This window comes from Cibotium barometz, chromosome 16 (genome assembly GCF_041138505.1).
Source record: "Cibotium barometz isolate CiBa-2024 chromosome 16, ASM4113850v1, whole genome shotgun sequence".
Taxonomy (NCBI): domain Eukaryota; kingdom Viridiplantae; phylum Streptophyta; class Polypodiopsida; order Cyatheales; family Cibotiaceae; genus Cibotium; species Cibotium barometz.
Genome location: NC_141061.1, coordinates 27,340,495 through 27,354,865, shown reverse-complemented (window position 1 = coordinate 27,354,865; position 14,371 = coordinate 27,340,495).

Sequence of the window (14,371 nt, the reverse complement as noted above, 5' to 3'; positions counted from 1 at the left end):
CATCAAAGTAAAACCTGAACTTCCCTACAGTCCTCTACAAATCATTTTTGTCTTCATTTAAAATTTTACAAGAAAATCCCATATTTCCTCCTCCATCAAAAAACTAGAATGCTCCCAAGATATCTGATAACCCAGCAAGATACAGGCCTCCATCATTGCTTCAGCAGTGCAGCCTCTTAGGGATTACTTTTCCAACATTCCCCTCTTCTTGGACCATATCTTGACAGTGGGTCTGGTTCCCACACTGGATTCTCTATAAAGGCAACAAAAGTGTGATCAACCTGCTTTTCTTTACAATGCCATCTCTGCGTTCTCGGGCCGAATCTGGGGGGTCTCTTCCTCCCTTCCCAACACCTCACCTGCAACATACAAATCAGCATTAGGAATTCACTCCTAGTATGTCACATGACCCTTTTGTACTTCTTGAAGAAATAATAAAACTCATAAAATACATCAAAAATTAAAACAAAGACTTGAATTAAATTGAAATCAAATAACATAGCATAACATAAGGCAAGGGAAATAGAATAACATCACCATCAAGACAAGATTGGGTGCAATCTCCCCCCCCCATGCCGTATAGCTCCACTTCCACAATATGAGTATTTAGAGAATTTTATTCATAAAAATAGCCCAAGGAGCTAATAATAGATGTGCATACAAATTGGGCTTTGCTTTTCCCACTTTTGGGATACTACTTTACATATTTTTAACCATATGAAGTCTCCTAAGGTTTTTACATATAAAAATCTTTGCCCAAATATAATTGCTAATGGGTCTTGTTACATAAAATAACTTTGCGCACATTTGCACATATAATAATCTCGTGCGCATTTGCACATTCCATTAAGCTGATTCCTGCACAAATTAAATAGAACATATTTTTCTACGATTATTAATTCATCAAAAATATGATAAAATATATACCTGTTAACAGTCCTCCCATTTAAGGAAGCAACTGTCCTCAGTTGTGTAAAAAAAAATGTCGAGAGAACAAGATTATGCTCATATGTATTGAAACCATAACCTGCAAGGTAAACTCAAAGGTCCGAACATGGCTGAGAGGCACAAAGGCATGGCTGAGAGGTTCTTATGGACATGGAATACCAACAAGAAAAAGTCATGCGACACCTAAATTGGTGATCATCACACTGATTATCAAATCCAAAATAACATATACAAAAAAGTCTAATACATGATTCACAAAAGAAAAATGATCATCATCTTCACACTAAAATCACCCCTCCATAATACGAACCAACTGAAACAAACAGTGGAGGCCTAAAAGCATGCCATATATGGGCATCCCCGATATACAATTGCATAAAGGCATGAGAGGATGGCTTCATGATTGGTGTGGAAGACTAGATCTATACATAATGCATATTCAATGAACCAATCAAATGAATGTATGTAAGACGAGTCTAAGTGTCTCAGACCACATAGGCGCGTTGCACATACACACATAGGATGGTAAAAGATAAAAGACATAAATGTGTATAGAGTAAGTATATGAAACCAATCCGATGTCCCATACCACCAAATTAATTACATACATCACTTCTTTCATAATAGAAGTTTGAGGCGAAGTGGCCAGTTCCCTCTGAAACTTAAATTCCGACACAAATTTTCTCTATCTAGAAATTTTATTTTAGTTATTGAACTTGAACTAATCTTAATATTGAATCTATGGTTTATTAATTAGGTTCTTAAGTTGGAAAAATATTTATAGAAATACTTATGAAAAAGTTGTATAAAATGAAGTGAATATATATATATACATATACATACCTCCATCGTTGTGGTAAAATTGAAATAATTTGTCAAAAATAATATTAACACTCGAAAGAGATGTGAATCATATTACTTCTATGGATAGGGTATATAAAGTTATTAAATATCATCTCATGAGAAACTTAACATCATAAGAATAAAAGTTAAATTGGTTAGGGGTATAAGGGTAGAAAATACTAACCTTGAGTTAAAAAGTTATTTGAAAGGGTATGAGATTATAAATGAAGAATAGATAAAGTTGATTTTTCAATACAGTAAAAGTTTAAACACAAATATAAATATGAATGACTAGTAACAATTCTAACAATCTTGATTAAGTAGAACAAGTGTAGATGATGAAAGCTTAATTTGCGTATGAAGTTGAAATAAACTTGAATAATAAATATGAATTTAGCAATCATAAGATTGAGTTAAGTGTAAGAGAATCGTACCTTTTGACTGTAATGATGTTCTACATTGGGAAAAATGAGAAAGTACCTTTTGACTGTAATGATGTTCTACATTGGGAAAAATGAGAAAGCAATGCAAATGGATCGAAATATAACTATTCTTCCAACGTAACTAGGGTTATATTAAATTATGACTTCATAAGAAATAAAACTCATAGTAGTATAGTTTAAGATTCTACGCACAATTATTTTTAAGCATGATCATTATTGTAAGGATAGAAATGAGAAACTTACTTGTTGGAAGGTATTCGAATCACTGTCTGAAAAATAAAACTTACATAGAAATATTGGAATAATTATTCACTAAGTTATAGAGGATAGCAACTTACTTACAAGTGTCGGATAGCTTTGCTACAAAATACATCATTAAAAGGATGTAAATATTGCAAGCATATGTGACATTTTAATTATGGAAAATGGAGGAACTTACCTGTGATGAGTGCTGGAATCATTCTGAAAAAGAAATATTATTGTACATGCTACATGGTACCAAATAATTTAAAAGTAGTTCTAGCATTCATATATCTTGAATTAATTAGTGTCAATTTTAAACACATATATAATACAATTAATGAATGGGTTGAATACGTACTCATATGATGTTGGGGAAGCACATCTACATGGTAAAGTGTTAGATAAACAAATGTAGATATGACTGATGCAATTACTAATCACAGATAAGAAAATTCACCTCAAGGTGTGATGAGTTGAGAATAAAACATTAAAAGTGGTGTTCAAATATCATAAAAATATGAAAACTCTTGAAGTTTCGCACCTTGCTGAAGATATCCTGGAATATTGTAATCTTTGCATCACAAAAATAATTAGACTGAAACAAAGAATTTAGGGTCTTTTCTAAGTCTTGAAGGAAGGTCTTGGAGCAACTTCAGCATTTTGTGGGAGAAATAATAATAATAATAATAATATAAGCATGGGAGATTTAAGTTAGATAAAAGATAGGAAATAAAAACATTTGAAAGCCTTTGAATTTAGTTTAAAGAGATCTTAATATAAAAATTTAAGGTTTTAAAACTCTTATTATATATACATACATATATATATTTATATTTATATATTAACAAAGCTTTTATCAAAGCTTTAACTAAGCTTTTTAGAAAGATGATTAAAGTTATTAAAAGCTTTAATTTTAGTTTCGAACTAAGGGGTTTAAGTAGCTAGGCAGAGAGTCCTATACATTTACCTTTATTTATTTATTTTAAATGCGCCTCTCCATATTCGTACATCCACGGTCATGGGTCTACGATTGAGGATATAGATATATATATATATTTAGCATTAAGCTTTAATTAAAGCTTAAGTTAAGGCTGTGAAATAAACCTCTCTGGAAACCGGCCAACAGCATTGTAAAATAAAAAGGAAATTTTCTGGCCATAGGCTCTACCGCTCGATATACAAGGGGCTACATATACACACACACACACACACACACATATATATATATATATATATATATATATATATATATATATATATAAGGCTCGATTATTAAGCCTTTAATAAAGGCTTATAAAGCTTAATGGTTAAGCCTTTAAACAAGGCTAAGAATGATTAGAATCTGCTGTGTGCGCAGAAGGGAGGAGGAAAACGATCCCAGAATTTTGTTAGCGCTGCTGCCACCCATGAGAGAGAGAGAGAGAAGGGAGAAAGATTTTAGAGAATATATATATATATATATATATATATATAATTTTGATCTTCCTCTCCTTTCATGAAATCGGTGTGTTTTCTCATAAAAGGATAAGTTTTATAATTCTCCAATTTGCAGGATTTATATTAGCCCTTTCATTATGGAATTCAAACACTGCTACTAGTTTAGCAATCCAATTGTGGGTCTCTATGCTTCTTCTCTTGTTGATTCTATCCGTACTTACGGACGGATTATGAAGAGAATTAGTGAAATTAAAGGTGGTTTTATGGTTTCGCAAACCCACTAATGGTTTTTCACCTTGCTTTGCCCTTTGCACAAAAGATTGATGGGGATTTGTTGTCCAATGCGTAAAGACAATCCTTCTCTCAACCAACCATACATAAACATAAACCTATTCTTCTTCAATTTAAATTGAAAAACTACCAAATTAAATTAAAAATTTACCAAAATCACATGTGCCTTTGTCTCTTTCACCTCTTTGTCCACAAGTCTTTGATCGGCTTCAAGAAGATTAAATTAAACCAAAGATTAAATTAAACCAAAGCTCTGATACCACTTACCACACTGTCACGGGATCCTTTTGTACTTCTTGAAGAAATAATAAAAAACTCATAACATACATCAAAAATTAAAACAAAGACTTGAATTAAATTGAAATCAAATAACATAGCATAACATAAGGCAAGGGAAATAGAATAACATCACCATCAAGACAAGATTGGGTGCAATCTCCTCCCCCATGCAGTGTAGCTCCACTTCCATGACATGAGTATTTAGAGAATTTTATTCATAAAAATAGTCCAAAGAGCTAATAATAGATGTGCGTACAAATTGGGCTTTGCTTTTCCCACTTTTGGGGTATTGCTTTACTTATTTTTAACCGTATGAAGTCTCCTAAGGTTTATACATATAAAAACCTTTGCCCAAATATAATTGTTAATGGGCCTTGTTACATAAAATAATCTCGTGCACATTTGCACATATAATAATCTCGTGCACATTTGCACATTCCATTAAGCTGATTCTTACATAAATTAAATTAAGCATATTTTTTTAAGATTATTAATTCATCAAAAATATGATAAAATATATACCTGTAACACAATATGATTGAAGCTTCACCAAAACCAGGGCAGGAGTCGGATGATGTTTCTCTCTGTAGATTCAGTAATAGCACATCTAACTTAGTACATCTCAGCTTATTCACATTGCATACAGACCAGCACATGCACACACACTTGTGCATCAAGTTTGGTTCTTACAAACCAGTACATGTGACCTTCATAAAAACAATGGCATTCCTGGTGGACCAGATTTCCCACAGAATACAAGCTCTGATAATGTTAAATAGCAACCCAACATGTTCATCTCACTGAAGGACCATTTACCCAAAATCCAGTCCCCCCAGAATGTTTGAATGCCCAAGCCCTTCTCAATCCATTTAGACAACTTTGACCAGGTTCCTCTAATTGCTGGGCAGTCCCAAAAAGCATGTTTACCATCCTCAACTAAGGATCTACACCTAGGTCAAATACCACTAGAGATACTTCTCTTTTGAATTTTAGAGCCAATAGGTAAGGCCCACATACCAACCTTCCAATGACCAAATCTGTTACAAGCAGTTTGCTTTGGAATAAGTTCCACCATCCCTTCTTTGGTCCTTATCCATATATCCTGTATTGAAAGCTTTCCTACAAATTTCACCCACAATATCCTTCAAGGAAGGAAAGGCTATAAAGAACTCTTGGGAGAGTCCATCCCAACCTGGGGCTTTATCTCTCCCCAGCTTTAACAAGGCACACCAACATTCCTCCACATCTATATCCCTTTCTAGCCACCTTGCTTTGTCTGGATCCACATTTTGGCTAAGTAGTCCCAATAGCCTATCTTCAACTTGAAACCTCCTCAAGGATCAATCTTCCTTCAGGCTAAGAGTAGAGCCCAGAAATTTAACCCATTTCTTAGCAAGAGTATTCATAGCATTCAAGGGAAGACCATCTTCATCCAAGAGGCTCCCCCACAACCTCCCTATCACTCTTCCCTTTTTGAGAGTTTGAATAAACTGCTATCAGGTTTTCTTTTCTTATTAAAGAATTTCCATTTAAAACATTTATCCTGCTCTCTGGCACATCTGTCGTCCTCCTCCTTGATGCTAGCTTGGCACTTGAAATACAAGGAGGTATCCTCAGCATTTAGTCCTCTAGTTTGTCTCTTAATAAGGATTTCCTCTAACAAAGCAGCCCATTTCCTTCTTTCACCTCTCCTTTCCTCAGCTCTCAGTTTACCCACACATCTAATAATCGATTCCTTGCATTTCATTGGCAAACTGCCTCCAAGAATCTTCAGCCCCCCTCTCCTTTTCAGTTTTCTAATTGCTTCTTCTGTATATTCCATGAAGAGAGGATCCTTAAGAACCAAGTTATTCACTCTCAGTTTCCTTGTGGGGTAGTGAGAGAGATCAATGTCAGCCCCATCATTTTTCTTCCAACACCACTTCAGAGGCAAGTGATCAGAGAGAGTAGAGCTGCACAATCAACAGAAACTCTCAGAGTGTGGGGCACCCACGAAGCTTGATGGCTAAAGAAAACCCTGTCAATTCTAGAATAGGAGGATAAATATTGAAATAGGTATGGCCCGAGTTGTCTCTCCAGTCCCCTAAATGCCAACTATCCTTAAGACCCAGCCCCTCCTCCCATTTCTTTTTCTCCTTCCCTAAGAGGACAAACAATTTGAAGTTACTTTGTTTTTTTGGCTTCACTTAGCCCAACACCCAAACAAGTGACTCATCATCCTAAGCATGGTAATGCTAGTAATAAGTGGGGTTATTGATTGAGAATTCTCCCAAAATGCTACACTATTCTTTCCTTTTCTATCAAAAGCAACATGCTTTATAAGTTTGCATAGAAGGACACTTACCTATTAAAAATAGTATTTATCTATTAGATATGGGTACACTTTATGGTGCTCATTGTGTATATCTCATTGAGAACTTCATCTTTGATTTTTAGTGCTTTTCCATATGAGGTTCTAATCAAAAGTTGTGAGTCTTGGAATGTCCCTTTGTTCTAGGTTGTCCATGTGTGGTTGAGGTGAAAAGTGAGTTAGCATAAGTGAGACAAATGAGTGAGGTAGCAAATGGATTGCACACTTGGTAATAAGTGAGGTGATTCAAATGAAAGAGAATGGAGGGTAGATATATTATCTTGATCTAATCATGAGATTTGGTGTGAGGCCCCACGTAATCAGCTACAATTCATGAAAATTAGCAAGTGAGGGAAATAAAAGTCCCAAATTTCATGATGCATGATTAGCAATTAGTTACCCATGATTACTCAAATTCTTAACCTCACAATTATCAATAAGAAAAGGCAAAGACATAGTCTCATTCAAATTCTATACATTAATCTCATTTTAAATAACCTAATTAATTTGAATAATTAATTACTTAATTACATATGTAATTAAGAACAAATAATGTTACTAAGCTAATATATTATGATTATTAAGTACCTTATTAGAGGGTATAGGAGGTCCCCAAAAGGTGACATAAGGAAAATACTAGAATTTCATGCCTAGGTGAAAATCCAACTCATCAGGTTTTGGTTAATAAACATTAAGTTATGAAAAATGACATCTAAATTAAGCAAAGTGCTCTTTTTTTATTTCAACAAATCTCTTGAAAACACACCATTTTTAAATATTTAAAAGGTTTTTTCAAACAAAAAAGTTGAGCCCCACTATTTTTGAATGTTTTTTCCAAACTACTCTAATTCAAAAAAAAATTTAAAAAATAAAATTTTAAATAAAATAAGAAACTACATTGAAAATCATGAAAATAGTACAAAGGAAAATATCTAGCTATAATCTCTTATACTACTTGCATGTCATTATTGAAATTGCTAAAATTTTACCTTTTTTTTTCTTTTTTCACCCCTATTTGTCCTCCTTGGGGCTTAGTTGTTTTCGCATCCACCCAACTCATGGGCTTTCCCTACCTATCTTTCATGCCCAATCCCTATCTACATGTCCTCTCATTTCTTCCCTATCTCTTGCCCAAGCTCTTTCCCCCTGTGTGCCTTGCCTCACTACCCAATGCCCATACCACCTCCCATCCTCCCTCTCTCCGTACTTTCCTATCCACGGACACTGATCCCTGCACACACACACACACACACCCAAAACCACCAACCCCTCACCTCTTACTCATGCCCATGTTTTCATGCTCCCTCTCTTCGCACTTGCCTATCCACGGACACTGACCCCTCCACACACACACACATACACACACACCCCAAAACCCCCAGCCTCTCACCTCTTACCCACCCCTTGCACACACCACCCACTGTGCCCCCCTCTCGTTCCTGCCAAGGTGTGAATGATTAGCCATCAATAAAAGGTTATCCCGAGCACTTCAACAAAGTGGATTCTAGAATCTACTCCATTGATAGAGTGTATTTTGGAATCTAAATTCTCCAAAAAAAACAGGCGTTAATGTGATCTAGTTATCATTTTTCATAACACATTTTGAGGTGTTTTACAAATTAAACATTTTCTTATGAACGCTATAACTCAAAATCTAACCATTGGATCGAGGTGAAGGTAAAAGACAAAATGTAGTACTTAATGGTATCTACTATCTAACCATTGGGATTGTTGATTTTTTATTTAGATCTAGAGATGTCTTAATCTTTTTTAGGCTACTTCTATGGCCTAAAATTTGAGGACTACATATACCTACCTATATTAACATCAAATTATGTTTTAAATCATTTAGCAGATCAACTTTGTGTAAAAATAAATTTTTTTCTTAGGTCATGGACTAGCTACTTCTAATAGGGTTTCATCAGATTCTTCTCGGTCTAGAAGAAACTTCAATTCTTTCATTTATCAGTTTGTGGATAGCATGTAACCTAATTTAGAGACCTGTATTGTCATCAAAATTAGCTTTGATCTAGCTGTTAGAAAAATTATTCTTACTTCATGGACAACTCCTTGTAAGACAGGTTCATCAAATTCCATCTAGTCTAGAAGTAATGCCAATTTTACTATGTATAAGTTTGTGGACAACATAGCACGTATTGCCACCCATTCCAATGAGTGTAATAGGTGGCTTTGCTGGCATTCAAAAATATAGTTATGTCTACTATAAAATTCAATTACTTTAAATTGGTAATACAAGAATTTCATTAAATATTCTAAATTCATGCAAGAACAAAGATTTAAACATTTTTACATTATAAAAATTTATAAATAATTGAGGATTTGCAAGTAATTTAAGATTTGTGCATTATTGGATTACATAAATTCTTTTTTTGGGTTTTAGCAACAGAGAGAAAAAATACAATTCAATAGCACGTCTTGAAATTGCTTTGATGTTGTCAATTTATTTGCAAATGTTAAAACAACTATTACAAATTGCTTCAAATTTTTCTAAATAGCACAACATTTTTCAAAATGATAACTCATGGCTCGTTTGTTGTTTTTGTAACTTGTTAATATCTCTCTTGTTAAAAACAAACTTTTTACAGGAAAGAGCTTCATCTAAGGATAAGTGCATTTACGTTGGTATCATACATATGTAGTAATAATAATTTAAAAAATAAATATTCAGACATAAATACAATTCGAAATCTTTGAAAGTGAAAAAGTTACGTATTGTATTTTAAATTTGAATCAAGCAAAAAGTTATCATGACATATTCCTCTAAAGCACCGCTCACTAGGGACCTCTTGTTTGGCAAAGGGTGTACACAATTCACAACAAGACACCATACCTTATTACATTTGGAATGAAAACCCTCTCTCCCTTATTATGTTTTACAATAGATCTATTATAGTGAAGTATATATACCAATTGATCATGAGTGTTCACAAAAATTATTTCTCTCAATGCATTATAAAGCTTATGATTAAAATTTATAGTATGTACAAGATAAGTTTGAAATTTTCTAGTTTTTAAAGTTGGATTATGAGTAAAATCTTTTAAATTTTGGTTTGTGAGTCCACCAATGTATATAGTTGCATGCTTCTTATGAACTTTGATAAGTGCCCTTTTGATATAAATCAATAATATATTTTTTGGGTACAAATGTTAATTTTGTAGGTCTGTTGCATATAGTTTACATGTCTTCTATGATGCTTTTGATGATTTTGAGAGTGCATCGACCATAGGTATTTCAACCTTATTACTCACCCACCCCTCATCGCATTCCCTTGCACATGTCATCTGTAATAAAGTAGGAACTTTATTCAATAGGGTTAATAATGGGACAAGTCCATGTATAAAAGAGGGGACTTGGACCATGGTTGTAACTTTTGATGATCATTTTTAGAAATGGAAACTCATGTTTCTTGGAGCTCATGGCTTCTTGGCTTGTGGAAGGCTATTTCCATTCTCTTGGTGTGAGAGACTAAACACACTTAGGCATCATGTTTACATGGTGATTACTCATATTTTCATGCATTACATCCCTTCATTCCAATTGGTATCAGAGCTCTTGATTTTGATCATGGGCATGCATGGGTTGTTGGGAAAATTTGCTTGAAAATTTGAGTTTCTTTTAATTTTTTTTCTCATTTTCTTGTAATCCTTGAGTGATTCTTGACAAATCTTCTCTAATCTTGCTTAATCTCATGGGGATGGTGAGCATTTCATGTAGATTGCTTAGATTTTGAGTGATTTTGGCCATTTTTGCCCTTTCTGGACCAAATCTGGGGGTATGGACCAAATTTTTTAAAAGTTTTGGACCAAAAATTGGGAAAAATCACTAATCTTGCTTAAGCATCACTAATCCAAAACGTTTTTGATTAAGGAAGCTTTCCTGCAAACCCTAGCTATGGTGGGAGCATACCGGGTCATTTTGGAGCACCTTTAGCACTTTCTATGAGCAATAGGGTTGCATCTCCACATGAAGGAGACTCTCTGATGAAAACGCGCTGGTCGGGCAGCCTAACGGCGCACGGCATCAAGAATAAGGCTAGGAAGCTAAGCTAAGCTTAGCTTAAGCTTAGCTAATGCTTGAGATAGCTTAAGCTTAGTTGATTGGTGACTTTGGGGGCTATTTGCAAGCTTCTTCATGGGAGAATGGTGGATTTTCTTCAACTCCTCCATGGCTGAAAATCAGAGGTAAAATGCTCAAATCTTCATCTCCATCAACAAATCTCAAGCATTGAAGCTTTTCCGGGACCATTGGTGAGTTGCTACATCCATCCTTTGCAAGATTTGAAGCATTTGTGAGCAATGGAATGAATTAGGGTTTTCCACATGAAGAAACCCTAAATTTCAGACATTAACCATTTGGCTTGACCATTCACATGCCAATGATGCTTGTCTATGCATTATTGCTTGCATTTGTGCAATGGATTGCTTCCACATGAGCCTTGGCCAAACAAGGGATCATATTTTTGGAGATTCTCTTCACTTTGATTCAATTGGCATGCCATTGATGGAGTATCAAGTTTACTCAATGCTTTTGGGAGCCATTCATGCTTATCTTTATGCCACATAGATGCCTTGAATCATCTACATAGCCATTCAATGCTATGACTTGCATTTTGGCATAAGAAAGCATGGCTCTTGGATCAATTTTGGGGGATTGAACTCATATTTCACAAGTGTCAATGTGTTGTTGGATGTTGTTGATGTTGGAATTTGTTTGATGGATGGTGAACACTTGGAGTGAGGAGAATGAGCATGAGTTCATGCATATTGATTCATGAGAAAATTGTAAATGGCATGAGTCATGCCATATACTTGTAAGTGATCTCTTCCATTACATTCACATCATTTTTGTACCTACACTCACCATTGCTACCACTTCAAGTTTTCTAGAATCTAGCAATGTGTGAGGGTACCTTGGCATTGGTTGGAGAGGCCAAGGGGAGAATGTCTTGAACTCTTTGTGCCGTGATTGCCTTGGAAAAGCGGTACAAAGAGGGATTAGGTACACGGAGTGAAGAAATGGCCTCAACCTTCACCTTGGAGGAAAACTTGGTGAAGGGGTGAGAAGGGCTTGGCCGGGAGATCGGCAAGCTTCAACGCGCGTCCTCAACAATCCTCACATCGACTTTATGGATGCATTTGGGCAATGGGGCCCCCTATCCCATCATATTGTGTGGATGTTGCTAATGCCTTGATGGGCAAAGATTGCATAAGAGCTTTCATGGCATTGTGGGATGCAAAGAGCATTGTATTTTGATTTCAGAAATTGCATTTTCAGTTGAGATTTGGCTCCATTTACAAAGGAGACTATGGCGAAATTTTTCCAAAATCTTGGCTATGCATGGCAATTGAGGTTGGTGAAACATTAATTGCAGACCTTGGGATGCAAAGGAAGTGCAAAAGGTGCGGGAACAAGCAAGGATCATTGGGGGCACAAAAGGGTCACTTGGGCAAGAAAATTACAGATTTACAAAACCCTAATTCAGTCCCAAACCTTTTGGACTGAATTAAAGGTGATCATACGAGCTCTTAGTGCTTCCTTAGAGCTACCCAACGAGCCCTTAACCTTTCCGTTTCGATATCTCTTTGGAGTAGAAATTAGGATTTTTGCAGAAACAGTAAACCCTAATTCAGTCATAGGGGTTTTAAGGTCTTCAAGATCTAATCACATAGGCTCGTAGTACTCATCGAGGGCTTCGATTTGAGCTAAGAAGTTTTGCATTCGGATATTTCTAGCTCAAGTTATGCTCAAAATACTATTTCAGCCTATAACCCTGTAAACCCTAAAACAGAGAATAGTAGCACTTCTCACCTCTTAAGGGTCTTTGTATAGTGGTCTAGTACACCTCATTAGCTCTCCAACAAGCTCTAGACCACTTCAATCGGACATCCCTACCTCAAGTTAGAGCCAAATCTTTGAAACCGATACTTTCCATGGGAACGAGGACAAGAGGGCGACCAAAGCATAACACCTTGACTCCCGACGAGGTAGAGGGAGAAGAAGCAATTATGGAGCAAGGAATCTTAGATGCTCCGGAAGATACTTGTGAGCATACTTCAAGGGAAGTGCATGAAGAAGTGAATGTTGGAAGTGCCCACAAGGCCACCCCACAAGCGTCACATACCATCCCCATCGATTCGATCATGCAAATGCTGATGCAAATGAATGCGAAGATGGACACGATGGCTACAAGGGTGGAGGTCAATGATAGACTTGATACTATGGCCACAAGGATGGAAGTCTTGGAAGAGAGGGTGGCTCGGCCAATGAGCCAACCTTCATTTGATAGTGGTCATGGTGTTTCACATGCAGGCAAGCAATATGGGACAGCTTTTGAAGGCCGTAGGGAAGGCAAGCTACCTATGGCACAAGAGGTTTCTCCCAAAGTAATGCATGAGCATGCCACCAAGAATGCTACTTTTGGATTCATGGCGGATGCACGGAGGCCCCTTGTCAAGGACATGTTTCATTCTTCTTTTCACTCGGGTCCATCTAATTCCAATATGCACATGATTGATGAAGAGGTGGTACTCGATTGGAACCAATTGTCCTTTGCCCAAAGACAAAGGGATGCTCATGAGAAGTGGATGGAGTTACCAAATGACATCAAGAGGGACTACAAAGACTTTGCGCAATTCATGGAATCTTATATGAAGATGCAAAGGTTCAAACCCTCTACCCAACATGACAACCCATCCTACACAGCTTCTAAGGATGTCAAAGACAAAGTCTCACTATCAAAGTTCAAAGGTGATGGATCATCTCCGCAAGAGTTGGAGGAGTGGGCTACTAAGCTTGACACCTATTTCCAACTTTACCCAAAAAGTGAGCGTGATACGGTACAATTTGCTTCCTTACACCTTGAAGATTATGCACATCAATGGTGGAGGCACTTGGTCAAACAAGGGAACACGCCATCAACTTGGGAAGGATTGAAGCGGGAGATGAACTTGGCCTTCATTTCACCCCTAGTGCTTGACCGTTACCATGAAGAATGGTATGAACTTTCTCAAAAGGGGATGATGGTGAGAGATTATATCAAGAAATTTTTGAAGCTTTCAATGTACGTGGAAGGCTTGAGTGAAGACATGAAGATGAAAAAGTTTGTGCATGGGCTTGAACACTTCATCAAGGCGGATGTGTCGGCTCAAAGGCCTAGCTCTCTCAAAGAAGCTATGAGGTTAGCCGAACTCTATGAGCCAAAGTACAAGAGGTCTCAGCCCATGACCTTCACCAAAGACACACTCAAACCAACCACTACTTCTTACAATTTTGGGAAAGGTCCTACCAATACATTACCATCCTCTAATCCAAGAACTCCTACATCATTTGGGGGTGGACAGCCGAAGAATGGGATACATCAATTTGATGCCAAAAGGAGTAGTGACTTCATGAAGAAGAAGCCCTTTCAACCCTTCAAGAAGACTCAAAGAATGGATGATCCAAAGATTGAGGAGTTGAGAAGCAAAGGGCTATGTTTCAAGTGCAAAGAGAGGTGGTCACCCGGGCATGTGTGCA